The sequence below is a fragment of the Podarcis vaucheri genome, assembly GCF_965113315.1.
Source record: "Podarcis vaucheri genome assembly, chromosome: 11".
NCBI classification, from domain to species: domain Eukaryota; kingdom Metazoa; phylum Chordata; class Lepidosauria; order Squamata; family Lacertidae; genus Podarcis; species Podarcis vaucheri.
This window is the reverse complement of record NC_138749.1, coordinates 41,876,830-41,890,180: the sequence shown is the minus strand read 5'-3', so window position 1 is coordinate 41,890,180 and position 13,351 is coordinate 41,876,830. Positions and strand designations below refer to the sequence as shown.

At 39.4% G+C, this 13,351-nt stretch overlaps 1 long non-coding RNA gene across 1 annotated transcript in view; it reads left to right on the top strand.

The window, feature by feature from the left end:
- LOC309514411 overlaps positions 1–3,480 on the top strand; it is a 28,015-nt gene extending 24,535 nt beyond the window's left edge. The window contains exons 2-3 of the long non-coding RNA XR_014211975.1: positions 2,074–2,186; positions 3,420–3,480. This is a non-coding gene — a long non-coding RNA (uncharacterized lncRNA). The remainder of the gene's footprint in view (positions 1–2,073; positions 2,187–3,419) is intronic.
- Positions 3,481–13,351: the final 9,871 nt, after the last annotated feature.

Below are 13,351 nucleotides of genomic sequence, written 5' to 3'. Positions count from 1 at the left end.
ATGGCAATGGTGTGTAGTTTCTGGTGTAGTCTGCACAGTTACTTCTGTGTGATGCCCCTGCCCTTGTTACTTGCTTTGCCAGAAAAGTTTCTCCTAAAGTGATTTTTTTTTTTTTAGGGGTGCAGAGCTGTTATTCCACTCACGAAAACATCTGGAGAATTTTGAGGGAAGCCAAAAAGAGTTTCGGTAATATTAGCATAAATTCATCTGGGGAGTTCTGAACATCCACAGACATCTAATTCACATGGAATTCAAAGCAAATGTGGAAGTTCCTCTCCAGGCTAAGCATTTGAGGAATTCTGAGGGAAACCACAAAATCTTCGATTTGATGAGTGAAAGCTAAGCATGTTTCACACATCTCTAGCTATGATTGTATCATGTAAATCTCACATAAGGCCTCTTCAGATTATTTTCCTTTGAGTCCACAGTCACATGGATGAGAGAAACACTACTTCATGTGGGCCACTCCAACAATCCTAGGACTATGCATTGACTTCATTGAGATTAAGCAGGATGCTGTTCTTTGTTTGATATCTGACTATCCCTAACTTCAGATGGGCTAACAGCTAACATACAAGCCTGAAAGGTTAAATAGAGGCAACATAAAAGAGAGAAAGCTGTTTCTTCTTTAAGGAATTAGGGCACAACAAATCAGACCAATTCCATAGTGGTTCAGGCACTAAACCTAGCAGTACCCGTTAACCCTCCTTGAATCTAGCAACATGGACAAGAGCCAATATTAAATGCTAAGGTGATGCTCAGATAATTTTGTGATGTTCTTATGATGTTAAATTGATGCAACTTTTAGGATGCCAAAGCTATTATATGCTGGGCAGAGGGGATGCAAATCTGATACTGTGCATAGAGTACTGTGTGGATGATGGAGACTCCGGATTCAAAACCCTCCTCAACTGGAAAAGTCACCTTATTTCAGTCTAATCTAACTCACAGAGCTGTAGTGAGGATAAATGCACAATTGACATCAACATCTAGGCAACCTAAGCATATTTCCAAGGTCTCAGTGACAGTCCAACTGGAATGCATTGTTTTGTACTACTTCCTGATGCCCATCTTCCCTCCTTACTAAAACAGACAAGCCTGTTTTTGATCTAGAGCATGTTTACAGACGTAACAGAATGACAGTGATCCAAATCATGTATGCTAGAGTTGGAAGTTACTGGGGACAATCGACACCTGTTGTCCTCTTCTGCCATTTTAATTCAGTAGAATGGTCTACTCGGCTGCTAGGTTTACCACACCAGGTTTATGAGACTTTGTAAATCGAGATCCAGAAGCTGTCTGTTACTGGCAGGTTAGGTTGCTGGACTCTCCAACTTCCAGAACAGAGCCTGGATAAATGAGTGAAACTTCTAAAAGCTATAGGAATGATGGATAATAATATGCTGGTCACAGCAAGTATTGGGATCAAGCCGTTAATCAATTAAAAACCTACTAAGTATGGTTTTATGATTATGGGACATGCTCTTGTTAGTCATGCAAGAACAGCATGCGGCAATGTGTGTATTTTGTATTATATTCCTTAATAGAAAAAAATGTAATCCTTAGTGGACAGCTGGTTCCCCAGGATTCATTAATTCCACCTGATCCATCCTGGAGACATAGTCCTCCTTGTGACATAAAGGTTGTTTGCTGTAGAAAACATTATTTCACAATCCAAGGCTAATGACTTCAGGTGGGAGTAAAATCTGCAGTGACAGATACACTCAAACAAATTTCCTGTGTGCAAGGAAAGACCGTTCTTGCCAAAGAACATGGGAATACACAAAATATGATTAATTGTGTGGGGTGCTCCCATCCCGGTGGCCTGCAAATGATTCCCATTAGTGGGGAAAAGAAATGCCTTCTAGCTTAGTTGTTTCAAACAAGATTCAGAGACTTTTCAAGGAAGACAGAGCGAGAACCACCTTAATGAAAACTCTAGAGAGTAGAGGAGAGATAAGAACCAGTACTAACAAGGAGTAAAGCAACCAGAGCCCATCCATATATTTTCTCCTTGTGCTATATTAGAATAAATAGCTTCCAGATTATTTTGTTCTGCTCTCTCATTTTCAGTTCTCACTATGCCAAAATATGCATCTCTGAACTCCACAGCAAACAGAAGAATGTGCTTCCCTTCAATCGGCATAGCACCAAGTTGCAATGAGGAGTGTCTCAGAAAAAGTTGGGTAAGTTTTCTCCTAGGATACAATTGCATTGACTCCCAGAACTCTGTATTCAGCAAAAGATCTGAACAGAGCATACAATTGTATGTTCATACAGCTTTGTTCACATATTGTACTGAACATACAGAGGCTTGGTGTGGGGCAAGAGATCTTGCTCCTCTCCATGGATTCATGTGAAATTCTGTCATTTATCATTTCAATGAAATGTCTAGTATAAGCTATCAGTACTTTGAGGAGTGGGAATCACATGGCCCTCCAGATGTTGGACTCCAACTTCCATTAGCCCCTGCAACATGGGCAATAGAATTTGATAACAGCCAGGATAGCTCCGTTGGTTAGAGTATGGTGCTGATGATGCCAAAGTTGCAGGTTTGATCCCTGTATGGAACAGCTGCAGATTTCTGCATTGAAGGGGTTGAACTAAACACTCCTCAGGGTCCCTCACAACTCTATAATTCTATGACTCTATGTATCTATCATACAGCAAATATGAGTTTTTCATTGTTGAGTCCAAGAGCTGTCATTTCTGCACTTGCTAGTTCATAAGGATCTAAAAATAAATGCATTGTGCAGATTTAAGGTAGCACATTGAAAAGCACGAGAAGGCAATTGAATGGAGGAATCAAATGCACTAATGAGCAATTTGATTAAACTGCAATTCTTGGAATTAAGCTGAATTAAACCTACTGTTGTTTTACTGATCACTTTGCTGAATTTGAGATCAGCTATGTTGTTGACTTCAGAGGGGCTTATGTACAATACAGATTGGCTTATGTACAAATATGATGACTTCAGAATACTGGGGTGTGAGTTAAGCTAGAGCATACCTCATTTACGGGTTTTCAGTAGAGCCAAATGTGTCTGTTTAAGAATGTATGTATACAGCATGAATGGTCCCAGAAGACAGTGACAGAATAGAATTTATAGATTAAAAATAGGTGATTGAGGCCCACTGTATAATGCTGTACATGTTCATTGATTTTATGTCTTTATTAAGTAACTTTAAAATACATGTCAGCAATTAAGTTCAGGCTTCTTGACCTGTTACTTAACTCCATGCAAGCTCAGTTTCCAAAGGGTGGTTTATGATGAATTGCAACTAATTTAAATGTACAAAATGCTCCTTTGTAGAATAAGGGTTTATTTATGCATACAAGATATCCATAATTCATCCAGAGTTGAAATGGGAGGGCAGAGCCAGTTTTTGAGGAGTTATTATTTGTATCCTTTATCTAGGCCATCGTACAGCAGAGGATGCAAAATATTTGAGCCTCCTGATGCTGGGGAGAAAAAAAAAAGACCAGGTAACATCATTTTTATATCCTTAAAAAAACTATTGCTAAATTTCATCGAGCTAAAAATATAGGAAATATATTCAAGTCACTTCAAACTTATTGCTTATGCGGTAGGTCATCACAATGTAAAACAGGGTAGATGGGCATAACATAACCACTGTAATGAGAAATAAGACCTAAAACCTGACAGTCAACATCGGAAGTGGTCTAGATTGAAGCTGAATCCTGCTAAGGCAGACATATTGTGGGTAAGTGGGTCTCAAGTTCCAGAACTTGGGGTTCTGCCTGTTATAGATAGGATTGCATTCCCTCTGCAAGAGCAGGCACACAATTTAACAGGGCTCTTGGAGATAGATAGATAGATAGATAGATAGATAGATAGATAGATAATTATTTTCCATTTTATAATATATGTTCACATCATAACACTCCACTTTACATCCCTGGCTCTTTAGAGCCTATCAACTTCCTTCCCACCCACCTCATGGTTTTCAAAATTAACCTTTATATCATTGTATTTTGTATGTTTTCCAATTCTAATTACACACATTAAAAAATGACTCAAAATTTAAATAAATATAGAAAGGTGGAGAATTTCTCATTACAAGTCTTCAAACAACCCTGCTAGTGATGTTAATTGCTTACAATAATCTTTCAGATATCGTATATAAATTTGCTCCAGTCCTTTTGGAATGCTTGATCTTGCTGGTTTTGGATTTTCCCCATCAGCTTCACTATTTCTGCAAAGTCCATCATCTTCAACTGCCACTCTTCTTTCCTTGGTACTTCTTGCTGTTTCCATTTTTGGGCTAAAAGGATTGTTGCCACAGATGTTGCACACATAAACAGTCTTTTCTCTTCCCTTGGTATCACTTCACCCACTATACCCAGTAAAAAGGCTTCTGGGGTTTTTTTAATAACAAAAGTATTTTTCAACATTTTCTTTAACGCATTATATATCATTTCCCAGAAAGCTTTTACCTCTTTACCACATGTGGTAAAAAATACCTTCCTTTTCTTTACACTTGCAGCACTCATTAGTTCTTGTCTTATACATTTTGGCACGTTTAGCCATTTTTGTCCATGGAGGCACAAATGGTCTCTGTGGTGAAGACTGTCTATCACCAGCTTTGGCTAGTGCATCAACTGTACCCTTTCCTGGACAAGGATAACTTGCCCACTGTGACACATACTTTAGTAACCTCACATTTGGATGCAATCTGTGTAGGACTTCCCTTGCAGCTTATTCAGAGGCTGCACCTGGTGCAAATCATCACAGGGGAATAGTGCTCCTTATCAGGCACATAACACACCAATGCTGAGGGATCTATACTGGCTGACTATTAGTCACTGAGCCAATGCAAAGTCTGAGATAACTCTGGGCCAGGTTACCTGAAAAAACTCTTCCTTTTCACTGCCTGGTAAGGGCAAGGCATTCATTTAATTAAACCTGGTTAGTTTTGCCATGGCCCAAGTATTATTGGCTTGTGGTAACGCATAAAGGTAAGAGTTTTTTCACTGTAAGCACCAGTGTGGTGGAATGCTCTTTCTGCTGAAATTTGAAAAGCCCCATCAGTGTTGGCATTCTGTGGGCTCCTGAAGGGACATCTGCTGTGGCAAGCATTTCTCTGATCTCAACTTCAGATTTCATAGTTTTGACTGTTTTTCAACCATTTAAATTGTTATTATTAAATTATTTAAAATTGTGATAATTACAATATAATTATATAATATAATATAATTAGAATTAGGGAAGTTTTAATTCTCTGTAGATTTGTTACTTTGTACAGTGGTACCTCTGGTTACAGATGCTTCAGGTTACAGATGCTTCAGGTTACAGACTCCGCTAACTCAGAAATAGTACCTCGGGTTAAGAACTTTGCTTCAGGATGAGAACAGAAATAGTGCTCTGGCAGCGCAGTGGCAGCAGGAAGCCCCATTAGCTAGAGTGGTACCTCAGTTTAAGAACAATTTCAGGTTAAGAACGGACCTCCAGAACAAATTACGTAAGTTCTTAACCTGAGGTACCACTGTATTTTAATTATGTATTGATTTTTTAGTTGTAAACTACTTAAAAGCCATTTGGCGTGCATGTGTGTGTGTGTGTGTATGGTGTATATGTAAATGGTAGATATATACATAAATAATAATAAATAACAATTACTTAAGGCTTTCTCAGCAAGTTATTTATCCAGATTGAAATTCACACCATAGCAGTTTACAGCTTTAGTTCTGTAGGTACCTATCAACCATAGTAAAACCATCAAAAAACAAAATCAAGATAATTATCCAGGCTTTTCTAGTAGTAGTTTTTACATCTACCTTGTAGAACTATGTAAATTGGCATAGTATTAAGGACTGGCACTTGAGCTCTGGTGTCCAAGATGATACTATGGAAGGAGTATTGACTTTGCTCTAACACCATTTCAATTCCACCTTCATATTCTGCGGCTGATTAGCATAGATGACAGCCGGGGATGGAAATTCAATAGATGAGCAAATCAATAGAAAGAGAGGCCACTTTCCTTTCATGGTGGGAGTTCTAAAAGCCAGCTGTGGGAAAGCTTTCTACTATAACTGACTCCAGGAAAATATGGTACGTTACCCACTGTTATAAAAGTGGTTTAGGGCCAGATAATGCAAGTACTAAACTGTTCCGGAAACATCTGCTCCGAGGGAAGCCTGTAATCATTAAAACTGAATTTACCATAAGATAATTAGTAGAAGCAAAATTAACATTAGCTTACTCAGAGAGACAATTTCTGTATATTAAGTGGGTAATAAAACTGTATATCACGAATGCATTTTGTATGCTGCGATTTGTGAATGCTTAAACTGTAATTTGTTGTGTTTCTGTACGTAGACAATCAAAAATCCAAAACTGACACCCAAAATGCAATTATTAAAAAAATAGATTATGATAGTGTGAATAGTTTCTTCTAGTGAACTGTTAGGTCTGGTCACTTCCATCTTCCTATGATTTTCAGAATTGTTAGCACTATAGAGCCCCCTGTTGGTAGGATGCTAAATTTGGGAGCAAAGACACTGCTCTTTTTGGCTTTCCCTTCTCTAAAATGATACATAATTCTCAATTTTTCATTTTCTGCCTTACTCTGAAAAAGTTTCAAGAATACCTTTGTTTTGTCTTTCCCAGCCAGCTAAGAACATTAATCTCAGATTCTCATTTCTCTAGTTTTGATCAAGATAAACAGTTAAATAATTCATACTTTTATTCTAACCAATTCTCCAAGCCCTTTATTACATTCATATGGTCAAATAAATCATAGCTGCAATTGCTGTGGAATGAAAAGGGTCGCAAGAAGCTTTTGTGAATATAGGTTCGAAAAACATCCAATTCCACACTGTATTTTTTTTTTAAAGGTGTTGGCCATGATCTAAAGGTCATAGCTCAGTTGGGCGTATGGTGCCCTGAATAAACAAGGTTTGGATGTCTCACCAACATAAGAATGTAGATGCCTCTGACAGTTCATAGATCCTTGCTAGCATGTACATTCTGAACAGAAGCCAACTTTATTTGGCTGATCCCTTGTTGAAAAGAAAAGAAGGAAATGACTTGGAAGGAGCTCTGAAAGAATATCTGTTAGGGTTGGGATACAGATTTGGTTGAAGAGTTGACAAATACAATAAAACTGGCTAGGGAACATAAAAAGATGGGTAGTTTGGGATCAGATTGGTTTGATTCTGCAACGTATGCGAATCATAAAACAATGATGTAATACAGCCATCTCAATATGCTACTTTGTGAAACTCAGACTTGCTCATTTTTTTGCAGTAATAACATTAAGAATAATAGTGGCATTTGTTATCGTTATACTGTACTTTGTAGAGAGTAATTTTTGCTATGCCTATTAGTCTCCAGATCTGAGTTTTATTGAAGCTGTGTTCAGAATTTTATTTATCAGGATAGACTGGCGCCCTGTGATTTTGCACCATTTTGCAGTTTCCTTGCTCTTTTTGGACCAGGTTGTTGTTGTTGTTGTTGTTGTTGTTGTTGTTGTTGTTGCCATTTTTGCAGTTTAAATCGGTTTATTTAATTACTTCCTTGTGCAACATGTATATGTGGTTGTGTGTTAGTCGAACTTACGTAAATGGGGAGACGTCTGAATGCAGTAGTTGGTGATGAGGCTCAGATCGATCCTGACATTGAGGTAAGTGTGTGTGTGTGTGTGTGTGTGTGTGTGTGTGTGTGTAAAGTTTGCTATGGAAAATGCTTAGGAGGTAATACAGGTGTTCCTTCCCAAGTACAAATGACCTTGTGTGAAGCAGTCCTGAAATATTTCACTCGGATGGTTTGTAGAATGCAAGCAACACCACTATCAGTATCTTTTGTTTCATTAATATTTGAAACGTCAGTATAAAAACCATATTATTATTGAATTAATAATCATAAAATCAAAAGAATTTTGGAGTTGGAAGATACCCCAAGAGTCATTCAGTCCAACCTCCTGCAATGCAGGAATCATGTTAGTTTTATGAACTAGGAAAACCAAAAATAATTATAATGTCTTTGGTTTTGATTTCCATCATCATCATCACCACCACCACCATTATCATTTATACCCCACTTTTCCCCTCATGGGACTCAGGGCAGCTTAGGGATAAATATGAGAATGGTTAAAAACAGAAAATCCATTATTCAAATACAATTAAACATTGATAGAATCAAAACTCTTACACCTATATAAAATCTGTGATAATTTTGTGTCAGGATACAGTGCAGAGCCTCAAGTTTTCATGACTCTTTCTTCCTCTTTATTATTTTCAGAGAAAAATAGATATTTACTCAAGATATGGCGAAAGACAATAGATTTTTTTAAACTCTAGCAATTATTGAAATCCTGCAGAATTGCTTTAGGAGGTTACCACTGTCCAGGAGTAGCATATGAATTAAATTAGGTTGAACACAGATCCCATTGACAATCCACTTGTCACTTTCCTATTCCATCTGTATCCATTTACCACTTTCTTCTTGCCATTGGCAACACTACTAAGCCAATTTATTATCCAATTTAGAATGTTACCATCACTAATGCACTCACTCACTAACGGTATTGTTACAGTGTGCCATACAGTGTGTTCTATATTGTGAAAACCATTTGTGAAAGAAAACCCGGCAAGGTGACCTGCTCCTTTACCTTTTATTACTCGTTGCCACCTTCTTAAAGGCAATAATCACATTAGCAGAACATCGTGTTGGTAATCATAGCTAACCTTTTCATTCAAAGGTGCAATCTTTTATCTATGTTCAATATGACCATCTATCTTCTTATCTAATTATACATGATAAAGCAATTTTTGGCCATCTCACCCCTTGCTTTTTTCTGTAAGATCAACTGCAGTCGTTAACAGTCGTCAACAGGTTTACCACACCTATCAGCCGATCACCCATTCCCACCACCCTTCTGAGTAATACCCCTCCCCACTTTCTCACTATATATAAGGGTCTGGTGACTTCTGTTTCAGTGTATATGAAAACGTGTGCATGCACACGGAAGCTCATACCAAGAACAAACTTAGTTGGTTTCTAAGGTGTTACTAGACTTTTAAAAAAAAAATTAATATGTATTTCTACTGCATCAGACCAACATGGCTACCTACCTGAACCCTATACAACCAGATTATCACATGCATACACCCGGCAACATCTGATTTTCAAGCATTTTGTGTTGTGGTATTCCCTTTTCCTGATTTTCCCATCCCTTACCTAAGAAAAAGTTATTGTTGTTGTTTATTGAATTTATATACCGCCCTATACCCAGAGGTCTCAGGGCGGTTCACACAATATTTAAAGGGGGGAAAGCTTTTTGGAGGCTTGTTTCAGAAGATTTTATTTGAACATCCAATTTATGAATGTGTAAAGTGCGCAGTCATATGTAAATGTAAAGTACTTTGCTTAAGAGCAGTGGTGAAGATCCAATGATTGAGGAAGCGAGCCAAAGAGGAAGCTCTCTGGCTCACGCCTCCGTTTAAATGGTCACAGCCACACACCCCTGGCCAGTGGACTGGCTGCCCAGTCGCTGATGTGGCCAGGATCCCCCGGGCAACAGGGGACTAAGTCCCCCACCCCCGGAGGAGAGTGGGTGGCCACACTGTCCACCTCCTCCCCACAGAGAAGCGAAGTGGATCCATTGACAGAAGTGCATGCAGATCTCTGCATAAAGAGTGACTGTCTTAATTGTGTAAGCCATACCCATAAGTGGATTTTGTGAATACAGCTTAACTACAGCTAAATATCCACTTCTGCATGCAGAAACACAATCCTATGCACTGTCCCGTTGCACCAAAAGTGGTTCAGTCATGCTGGCCACATGATCCAGAAAGCTGTCTGCGGACAAACGCTGGCTGCCTCAGCCTGAAAGCGAGATGAGCGCCACAACCTCACAGTCAAGTTTGACTGGACTTAACCGTCCAGGGATCCTTTACCTTTACCATATTTAACTGGAAGATTGTCTTGCTCAGAGTTTACAGATGCTCAGACTTCACAGATGTCATGACCACAGGTACATAACATAAGGCTTTCCCCCCTTCTTTTTACAAAGTTTGGTATTTAGAGAAGGTTGGAAGCAACACATCATCAGAAAATACTTATTTGCACTCAGTATTCCATCTTTCCTAATTTCATAAAGAGGGCAATAATATCAATCTGTTTTCAAAACTAACTGAGTTACATGGATGACAAGCCATCAAATCCTTAACACCACTAAAAACAAGGGATAGAAAAACATGATATCAAATACTGTGGTACATCGGTTTACAAACTTAATCCGTTCCGGAAGTCCGTTCTTAAACCGAAACTGTTCTTAAACTGAGGTGCGCTTTCCCTAATGAGGTCTCCTGTCGCCGGTGCCCTTCCACCATTTGGATCCCGTTCTTAGACTGAGGTAAAGTTCTCAAACCAGGACACAGTTTCTGGTTTTGCAGAGTTTATAAACCGAATCGCTCTTAAACAGGACTGTTCTTAAACCAAGGTACCACTGTATGTGAAAGGCAGCATTTTATATTTAGATATGTTTTCCATGCATCTCATGGAATAAGAAAAGCCCAGCTGAATGAGACTAGAGACCTATCTAGTCCAGCCAGAGAAGTAGTGTGGGGGCCCCAGGCACAGATTTTTGAAGGGGTGTGAGGAGGTGCAAACAGGTGCCTCTATGAAAGGCTTCCTCATCAAGGCCAGAGCCACGAGGAGGCAAGCCAAGCCACGCCTGGACTTGGCCTTCAGGGCTGAGGCAGTGGCACCTCCTTCTCCTTGTGGCCTGCAAAAGGATGCCTGAGTGCCCCAGGCACCAACAACCCACACTACGCCTCTGAGTCCAGCAAACTGATCTCATGATGGCCAGCCAGATGGCTGTGGGAAGCCTACAACCAAGGCATTATTGCGACAGCACTCTCCCTTCTTGTGATTCCCAGAAACTATTGTTCTGAGGCATGCTGTCTTTGACGCAGACAACAGCTGTAATGACTAGCAGCCATTGATAGCCTTATCATGCATGAATTTGTCTTACCCTCTTTTAAACCATCCCAGTTGGTGGCCATCACTACATTTTGGAGAAGCAAATTCCATAGTTTAATTACATGTTGTGCGGAAAAGTACTTCAGTGCAAACCAAGGAGGACCTGGCAAAAGACAGAAAGACTCTTGTTGCCCAGACAAAGTCTGAGCCCAACATAAAACATTTATAGCTAAGTGGGCTCAGTGACCAACTCGGGAGAGCAGGGTCTGTCCAGAATCCAAGAGTCCAAACTACAGTAGTTCAAGGTCCAAGCTGCAATAATGCTTCACTACACAAGGCAGCCATGCATGGTTCTGAAGGTTTTCAGTTCCAGTCCAGATTGTTCCTAACACATGGAGCTGAAAGGAATATGAAGCCTTAGTTTGATACAATCCCTTTGCTGGAATCTATAGCGGTTTTGATGCCAGTGTAAATATACAGAAGGAGAGGAATCAAAAGGGCCACAGAGTCTCTTCAGATCCTAGCCAGAGTTTGCTAGGGGTCTGCCAAATACAGATAAAAAACAAGGTTCTTTTTAAAAGGGAGAGAGAGAGAAATGTCCCATTTCTCCAGGCAACAGGTAGCACCTGCCTAGGGAATCTGGAAATTAGCGTCCTAGAAAGCAGTTGGCATAGTGTTCCTTTGGCAAGCATTTTCCCTAATCACATTGCATACGAGCTAAATCACATCTAAATTCATTCTGGTGTTACAGAGTGAGTATATCTATATCTGTATCCCAACATCCACACAGACATTGCTCCATTAATAGAGAAGTTTGAGGACATCACAATTTACAGATGTCATTGTCACAAGGACATTGCAAGGTTCTTACAACATTAGGTATTTAGAGAACATTCTAAGCAACAAATTAATATAAAAATTCTTGTTTTCCCTTATTATTTCATAGTGCATAAATAGACATATTTTTTAAATGTGTTGAGCTATACTCAGATGACAGCCCAGGAAAAACTTCCCGCCAATAAGAAAAGAGAAGGGTTAGAAAATTATAGCATCAAATATCTGAAAGGCAGCATTTTATATCTGAAGATAATGTTTTCCATGTACTACAGGGAATAGCACAAACCCAACATGGCACAATCACAGCAAATTTCTTCCAATATCTGCTGGCACAAGAAAATAAGCCCAAGCGTGGGATTTGAACTTGGAACCTATACATGTAGAAATGGTGCAGAAATGACAGCTGGGCCTAAATGCTTTCACTCTGGGGCTTGTGTAATGAAGCTTTAGATAAAGAAATGCTGTAATAAATGAGTGACATTTGCTACCACAACATGCGACGTCAGGCCAGACTGTGACATCCTACTGATATTTGAGTTGTTTACAGTCTAATTTCAGTTAGCTTTGGCTACTGTCTCTTTAGAAGGGGGGAAAACTGTAGCAAGGGAATATTCTCTAAGACCCTTGTTTAAGTATTCAGTATGGAAGAACTGTGCAAAGCATTAGTTTCCCACCATGTACATTATGGTCAGAGCAACCTTTCCAAAAGGGTATTAGACATGGTCCTCAGAAAACTAGCTTTCACTCCTCTTTTAGCTATAAATGAACCATTCACTCCCTATGGCATTTGGTAGAAAAGGACAGGAAAAGGTGCTTGGAAAAATCTCTTCTGGCCTTGGGTTTCCCAACCAGCAAAATGGAAATAACATTTTGCCTTGCAGGGTGCTTTGCGATTATAACTAAAGCATCTATGATGGATGGTCGCTCAACCATCAGTGAAGGAGATTCTACCACCTCCCATCCCTGTCAGTTAAATCAGAAAGTTCAGGAGCAGGAGCTTTCTTTTCACTATTCATAGTGACCTGGAATTTTTAGGGTAGAACTGGATATTGGGGATCTCAGGATGCTGCAATATGAATGAGATAGATTCACCATAAACCAGATTGGAAACTCACCCCCCTCTGCCAGGCAAAGGCTATGATGGGGATTGAATGGTAGGCAGTCTTTCATAGATTCCATTGTGTCTCTCAGTGTGCCATTCTCAAGGCAAGCCATATGAGTTCTTCTAGAGCTATTGCAATTGGGGAGACCATGCAGCTGCATATGCTCTTTAGGATCTTGGCTAGACTGAAAGAAAATAATAAGCACAGAGAGTGGGCAGAGGGGCATGGAAAAGGAGGCAGGAGGGAAGCTGACTGTGAGAATGGCTCACAAAGGCTAAACAATGTGTTTCTCCAACTCTTAAAACATGAGCAAGTTTTTTTGCAAATTACCAAATGGGTAGGGGAAAAGAAAATAAAGGGGTAGCATGTTTGGTAGCAATGCCAGATTTATTGTTCTTAGCCATAAATTGTGATTGGCATACCTCATAATTTAAATTATTTCAAAATGGTCTGATGACAAAG